The 8,683-nt window shown below is 28.8% G+C and overlaps 1 non-coding gene across 1 annotated transcript; it reads right to left on the bottom strand.

Annotated features, from left to right (window-relative positions):
- Nucleotides 1-3,744: 3,744 nt before the first annotated feature.
- Trnaa-cgc lies at nt 3,745-3,816 on the bottom strand. The gene has a single exon. It is a non-coding gene; the product is annotated as a tRNA-Ala (tRNA).
- Between the last annotated feature and the right edge of the window lie 4,867 nt (nt 3,817-8,683).

Raw genomic sequence — 8,683 nt, 5'->3', positions numbered from 1 at the left:
TTTAAAGGCAATAAAAAGGTGTATTAAAATAATAAATGACAAGATTCGTTAAACTCAAAATTCTAAATTATTAAATTTATTCATTTTGATTTCAGCGAAGTTTTACCTCAAAAGTTGGAAACTATTTAAATTTTAAGGATTAAATTTCATAAATACAAAAATTTGCACATGATCCATTACGTAGATATTCTTGAACTGTGGCAGGGCATAGTAGTTCATACTAAATGTTTTGGTACACACTAAGAAAGTATTTGCACTTCGACTATGTAGACTTATATAAGGTTTTTAATTAATTGATCCTAATAAACTTTATCGCAGTTTCGAAGACTGAAATGAGTTCTAATCACAATAATTGATCTCAGGACTGTTTTGCATTCCATTTTAAGGAATTGTCTACAACACCCAGTTATACGTGGCGAGTAGCGTGCTTTGCCCCGTGTAATAAATATTTAATATCTAAGTGTAGGTTACATATTGTATGAATAGAAGTGCATGAAATTATCAATCTGGAAATTATTCCTGTAAAATGTTGTATTGTTCAAATGAAATACGTATTAGTTTTTATAAACCATGTTATGCATTTTGTTTAACACACATATGTATAAGATTTGTAAAATAGGAAATGAATGTTGACTGTAGAAATGTATACAGTATTATGTATTTGTATTGTAAAAATTTGGTTTTTTAGCTTTTATTTTTAATAATAAGGCTTTTTAAACTTACCTGTATAGATAACATTAAAATATCAACCCAATAAGTTACCTAATTTAGTACTAGTTTTTGAACAATATGTCATCACTTTCAGCTTTTTGTAGTACAGTGTGTTATTTTGTATTTTCAGAATTTGTACCTCAGTAATTACATCAGAAAAATATACAAGATTTAATACGGGGTTACTTAAAGGATCAAGCTTGTATTTTAAATAATAATGAGGAATAAAACAATCCATCGTGGAGGAACTTCTCCGGATACTGCAGAATTTCTTTGTAATAGCTTACGTTTCATTTCTTAACCTCTGTTATCAGTGTGTCGCTGTGGATGGATGGCAGTTCGAATAATTATGGGCTGTAATTGTAGGTTTTTTAATAGCATATATTCTAGTTTCCGATTGAAATGCTTTATTTTTCTAGAATATGACAATAAATAATTTTTAAAATCCAAAAATACTGTTTTTTCTGCTTTTTTGCCACAATTTTGTTTCAACGATTGCCAGAGAGTTGAAATTTTCACAGTATATCTTTAAACCCTATTTAATGAATTGTTTAGCTTGAAAATGTTCGGTGCATACATGGGCAAGTAATATAAAATCAAACGTTTGAACCTTTTCGTGGGACACCCGGTATTTTATTAATTTAAACCTTTATTAAGTAAAGAAAGCACTACCCGACAAACCTTGAGGTGTTAGGTAATATCCTTGTTAAAATATAATTATAAAATTATGCGTACTGTATTGCGTTATCAATTAAAATGAATTGCCACTGCGTACTTTGACTGCAATAGTTGACGGCGGAGATAAATCTATCGAACTATTGAAGGTGATTCCCAGAAATCAAATTTACCGCAAGGATAGAGTTAATTGCTGCGCTTGTTTCTCTAATTAGTGTTGGCTCTGTTTTTCCCTTTTTACAAATTTCACATTGCGCACAAGGAACGAAAATTACAAATAAAATCAGGTATAAAATCCTAATGATATTATCATTGCCCTTTAGTTATTACTGATAGCTTTAATTCCGTCAATAAAAGTACTCGTAATTAGAGTAAAACCAACTATTGATAATGTTTGGTGTTTTTCCTGGTTATTAGTTTAGCCAATTAAATGTTTACATTCAAGTGAATTATATTTAACAAACAGTATTGCCACTTTTAAACATTAAGATAATGTTTTGTTAGGAGTTGCTTCCATTTTAGTTATAATGACAATTATGAAACTGTACGTAATTATTCCTAATAATTTCGATGGAAGAGTTTAACTCATATTTTTAAAACTTTCCGCTTTCAAATTTTCGAAACGTTAATAGTTTTGTCTGTTACATATTTAATTTCTTATTGCGTTTTTACTGACAGGATTTTCACTGCAAAAGATTACTTATGTCCTTAGATTAGGTTTAATATATTCTTGAAATGGGTAACTTAATGCCGCTTCAAGATTCAAAACACTCTTTGGAATTTAACACGAGAAGAAACTAAAAGAAACTTTGTAAAAGAATCGTAATATATAGCTGGTTTTAATGTTTTTTTTCGTTTTCAAAGATTATTTGGGGTTTATTTTTATTGTAACATTGTAATATACATTTCGTATTATAGTCACATTAACACGTTTAGTAGTACTTTTTTGTAATAGGTAACAAATACGAAAAATAATGACATTAAAAAATATAAGTACAAACAATATAATTCGATAAAAATGTAGTGCCTACAAATTTTAGACTTGCTCTTAATATGCATTAAATCAATAATTTCATTAGATAGATATCATATTTTCACAATCTGTAATTTTATTGTATATATCAATAGTATCTTATATAAGAAATAAACTAAAATAATAACACCATCTATCTATACACTTTGTCAAAGTGAGGAAAAATTAGTATTTCCCTAATTAATGAAGCTTGAGGTTTGTGAAATGAAGAGAAAGTGAAATAGTTTAACACGGTGAATTTAAAACCAAAATAAATATGTCATTAATTTCAAAATACGAGTATATCACACGTTTTGCTATACCATACCATAAAATAACGACTAGCACTAACGTATGATTGGATCATATTTAAAAAAAACAACAATTACGAATTTTCCCTGCTGTGCGCATGGAATCTCGTCGTCGTATATTGTCCAGGTTAAACTAACCCTTTTTAGTGTCATAAAAAAGAAATTTTTACATATTCGGATCCAATTTGTGTGTGTTTGTTTGTGTGTTTTACTATGATCTCATTTGTAGTTTCTGATTTATATTATTTTCATTTGTAAAACCTTAAAAAAAAGTAAAATATAAGTATTTTTCCCATTTCTTCTAACCGAAAAAATGGAATTGTAAAAAATAATTCGGTAAGCTAATTATTAATATGGATAGTAAAACGTAATATATTACTTATATTAAATCATTGTCTACTCATGAATCTTTTCTATCATATGACTCAGTATATTATACAATAAATTTAAGACAGTTTATGAATCTGTAAATGATACGTAGAGAATATATTTTTTATTTTACAATTTCTTTGTTTATTTTTATCTAAATGAAAACGTTAAAAAAACTTTTACTCCAATGCTTTAAAGTCAGATAACGAGATAGTTTATCAAGAATTAGAAAAATCTTCAAATGTGTTAATTTGGAGGTAAGTCAGTACTTAGTCTACATTTGCAATCTACATTTGCAACTGCTTTAGTCGTGCACAGTTCCAGAATTGTATGGCTGTTATTGTGAATTTATGGTTTGTAAGGATTTATGTACATGAAGAAGGTCATGGCTTTTTTGGATTAGAGACCTAATAATAAATAATTGTGTACGCATAAGAATGTTATTAACGAATAATGGCTTTTTGAAAGAGTTTTAAGTGTTAATTAATAGTTCTTGTCTTAACAGGTTTATTGAGTTCTTAATGAAGTATGTATTTCCTTAATTGCAGGTAGAACTGGATGGTACAAAATTACACATGAGGAGAATGGTTCAAAATTAAATTTGATATATCAATTAGCATTCATAATGAGAGATAAAAACAATAAACTGCATGCAAAAAGACATTGTGGAGATGCTGGGATTTGAACCCAGGACTTTCAGCATGCGAAGCAGACACTCTACCACTGAGTTACATCCCCACATGATAAGTGCTAAAATAATCTACGAGTGACAATAGGCCTATTAAATTATTAATGAGTAGATCATTAATTTTACAATATTGTTTTATATATCTTTAACAGTAAAATAACACGAATTTCCAAAATTTCATAACTCATACGTTAAGCAGTTGAAAACTTCAAGTCTCTCACAAACAAAGTGATGTAGAGAGAGATAATCGAACACAGAGTTCACCTGTCACTTCCACGTCCCTTATAAAGTTGTAAAAGTCGTTATTAAAACTGTCCGGGACAACAGGATATCTTTTATATTTGTGGTCTTTCAGAACAAAAAATATTAACGTCATGTCTTATTTCTGTATCATTATTACATAATTAAATGCACTTTAATTCGTGCACTATAAAATTATATTACAATTACATTTTGTAAATACAATATGAGATACAAATTAAAGATTTCTTTCGCTTTATGGTGTAAAATTACACACATATCTAGATTTGTTCGAGTAACTGTTTAAATATGTACTCTTTTAGTTATACAAAACTTTTGGGTAAAAATGTAATCAAATCAAACTAACAAAAATTACATTTTTGCCTGGGAAACATCTAAGGTGTATAAGCATTATTATTCCTAAAATATAATATTACTGACACTTTTTATATTATTGGTCTTAAAAGGTTTGTTGTAGGGTATACATTACCAAATCAATTTGTTTGCCCAACAAGGTTCATGGACAAATTCTTTGTTACAGAACAATCTATTAATCCCGGAACAATCTTCGGATACAAAATCCTTATTTACAAACACAACAACCAGAATTCATATTCATAAAGAAATTTGGCAGGTATAAAGTGTAAAATAGAAATACAGGCCCAACCTCGTATCTGGGATTAGCGATGCTCAGTTATTGGAAGGTGTCAGTAAAACATTTACTGCTGACAGCGAGGTTTATAGCTCAACGTCGATTTTAGTATTCCCTCGGCATGGTAGGTAAGGTAAATTAGGCTTTTATTCCAAAACAACAGGAGTCACCTCCTGTGGAACGATTGCAATTGATTTAATTGAATAATGCTTTTTGATTTTGCGTTGAAACTAGTTTACTTACTACAGCTTCATATAACTGCGACTTTCTTAACTTCCATGAAACCACTCATATGATTACTTTAACTATTTAAGAGCAAATAATTTACCATAAGAAGCTCTTCCTAAATAAATTGTATGGAACAAAATTCCACGTAAAATGAGTCCTTAGCCAGAAATGTCGAATGGATTAGCCATACAAAATGGTTTTAAAACTACTTGTCATAAATTGGGGTTTTATATCTAATAAGTTGAAAACGTTATAAATATAACGTAGCTATGGCGAGAGCAGTTGATTTAGTGTGAATGTGTACCTCAAGTTCATCTTCCTCTTAGTACATTGTCTGAAATCCCCCCCCCCCTATGTAGAGTTACATTTATACGTAAAAAACTTGGTTGCTCACCGTAATGAGATATTGTGTCTAAAATAATGTTGTGCAATCAATTGCGTACCTGCTGAGACAATAAAAATACCTCTCCACCTTAGGTAACACTATATTTTGTAGTCTATGTAGGTCTGATATAGAAACGATGTCAAGAATTTGAGCTCCATCGTAATCGACTTTTTTGAACCTTTTTAGAAAAATTTGACTCCATACTCCAGGAATCAAGTTTCTGACGGTATCATATTCCAGACAATGCACTAAGAGGAAGATGAAGAAGAGCTTATCTCAAAATTCAAGTTGAAAATGAATTGTTATTAGATTATGGTGATAATGTGAAACTTCTCTCAAAATAGACTAAGTTTTGTAAATGTAATTTACAAATAAACCCCAGACCTTACTACGAAGAGGAATTTATGCCATCAGCAATGAACGTTTTCAAAACTGGAACTCTAACTCAATAAGAACTGATATAACAGATAGAAACCCATTTTTGGAATCTTATCATGAAAGTCAAACACGTCCGTTACCCACTCATAACCATATCCTCGACTTTTTGATGACGTAGAGACCAGGAATGTTTGATTTACTGTTAGGATGGTACAGTAAACTTTGATCTAGTTTTAAATGATTATATGGTAATCTCATATAACCTAATCGACTTTTTACGGTGGCGCGGTTAGTTTTGGTTATTTAATACATTTATTAATTTTTATCAAAAGCTCTCTAATAGGCTATGACAATTTTTCTAAACACTATAATATAGGTATTTAAATTAATCATTATGGTCCATTTTGTTATCAGGATAAATAAAAAGGAGGTTCAGTAAATAAAAATTATATAGTATGTAAATGCATTTTGTTTTAGTGCAATAAATTGTTTTAACGTAATATTGAAAAAGAAAATCTAACTTCGAATTAAAATATGATTAAGAAATACTAACTTATCTTTAATTATATTTCATTTTCAAACGATCCTCGTTTAGTGCTAAAAAAGGGTCTACTTATTTCATTACGAAATGTGTTTTAAAGGGTTTTGTATATAAAATTGAAAACAAAAAGGTAAGCAAAAACCGTTTGTACCGTCTTAACGGAAAAATATATGCTATATTTTTGAGTCTAGAGTAGGGGCCTAAAGTTACAAAATACACAAAAAAGACCTATTTAAGACGAACGTATGTTGTGGGTTAATAAAACAAATGTTAGACCTTACTTACACGGTATAATTTAAATTATACACGTTTTAAAATCTTTCTCTTCAGGTTTGCATTTATAATTTACAATTATCATAATTGGAAATACACTATCATATAATAATATTGTAGGGATTCGAAATGAATATGAGTTATGTTCCTTTAAAAATGTCTGAGAACTTGAATAAACCTAAATAGACCTTAAATAGATATAACAAAAAAGAAATGTCCTATATACATTGCTGTTGGAATTTTGAGGCGACTCTTGTAATAAACGAGAATTTAGTACCTTATAAATTGTAACATAAACAGACATTTTTTAAAATTAAGTAATGGTAACTGATAATATTTTGTGTATTTTAAAATCACAGATTTAAACCTAAAATATCTTTTCGACTCCTGTACAATGTTGTAAAATACTACGTAATTTGTTTTCTTCAGATTTGATTAATATTTAATACAGGTATAGTTTCCGTTCATTTCGTAGGCCATGATGAGTTAAGGCGTTTCCGACTACGGGAAAAGTGAGGCGAAACCCAACAAAGTACAAATTACAGTAACAAACTTTTATCACAGGCCAGCAGATGGTTTAAACTTTCACACTAACTTTCTTTCACGTTACATTGCCCTCAATAAACAGCTGCCACTGGTAAACGAGAAACATGGACATTACTTGCTCTCCAGGCTATAATTGGTGTAACATAATTACCGGTAAAACAATGAGAGAGATGTCAATGCATTCCCTAAGTGTCAATTACTTATAAATGCATACTTAAATTTCAAAATGTTACTTGTATGTAACGTTTAATATTATATACCAAGCATGTAGCCTACTGTGTATAATTACAAAATAAGATCCAAAATAATTGTATAATAAGATTATTTTATATTATCGGTTATACTGTTTTATGCATATATTAGATTGCTGTAAGGGCTTATACTTCTCTTAACAGCCTAGTAAATGTTTCAGATATTTGTTACAAGTCTACCAGTTACACTTTATGTAATTAAATGTAAGATATATTAATTTAAACAAACTCTCCAATAATAATAAGTATTTATTTTTGTGAGGCGTTTCGTACTCAATGAGAACATCTTCGGACCCACATAACTGAATAAAAGTAACAATACCAATAATAACATAAACAATTTTGTACTAAATAAAAACATATGTCATTAAAAATACAAATAGATAATATTCTATGACAGAACAATATGTTGTATGTATATATACAAAAATAAAAGTTAATATTTAGTTAGATCAAATAAAGTAACGGTGAATTTTGAAGGTGAAGAAAAGGCTCAGTCAGTCAGGTTCGTTGTTTACTAGATTATTTTGGTTCTTCTTTATAAAAATTAATTGTTTCATATGCATCAAGGAATTTTTTATTTTGTACTTCTTTTAATAATTTTTCATTTAAAAAAGAGTGTCCAGTTTGAAATGCATGTTTTGCCATGGCTGATCTTTCTTCTTGTTTTGTTGGTATTTTAAACATGTCCTATTTTCCTTAGCTCTCTGTTTTAACTTTCTTTTTGTTTAGCCAATTTATTTTAAATCCCAATTGTTGCAATAAGTTCGATAAATTCCAGATTTTTCTTCTTAATTAATTTTATTCCTTGGGATTTCCTAATATATACTTTAATTTAATTTTGAAATTTTTAGATACATTAATATAGGCATGTTTCTTAAAACTTTTAGTAATATCTGTAAATAGATTGTTGTAGGAAACAAATATCCATTTTTCAGGTTCTTCACTTTTGATTTGATATAAAGCTTTTTCGAATGTATTTCAATAATTATTGAAGAGTTTGTTTAAATTAATATATAATTTCCAATAAGAAAAAAGCTTCATGAATGTAAATGTAAGATACCTTTACTATACAAAGCTTAGTTAGACCTTTCTTAAGGTATTCTCTGCCCCTTAACCTCTTTTGCATTTTTTAAGGGCACAAGGTAATAATAACAAACAATTTCTATATCAGGAAAATAAAAAATAAATTGCGTTACAAGCTACTAAGTCTTGCAATGTAGAAATTATAACACAGCACATGATACATACTACTTTATATAAATCACATATACAATCATGAGATTTAGGCAACTAACAGATTACAGACTACTAATAGTATACAGATAGATTAACTTGTTCCAAGGTACTAGTGCAAATTTGACTGTAGAGTAGTAGTCATTTAAATCTGAAAGTTTTGAAGCAGTCTACAAACTTTAAAATA

This window comes from Homalodisca vitripennis, chromosome 5, assembly GCF_021130785.1.
Source record: "Homalodisca vitripennis isolate AUS2020 chromosome 5, UT_GWSS_2.1, whole genome shotgun sequence".
NCBI lineage: Eukaryota > Metazoa > Arthropoda > Insecta > Hemiptera > Cicadellidae > Homalodisca > Homalodisca vitripennis.
The sequence above is the reverse complement of the archived record's forward strand: the minus strand, read 5'-3'. Positions and strand labels throughout refer to the sequence as shown.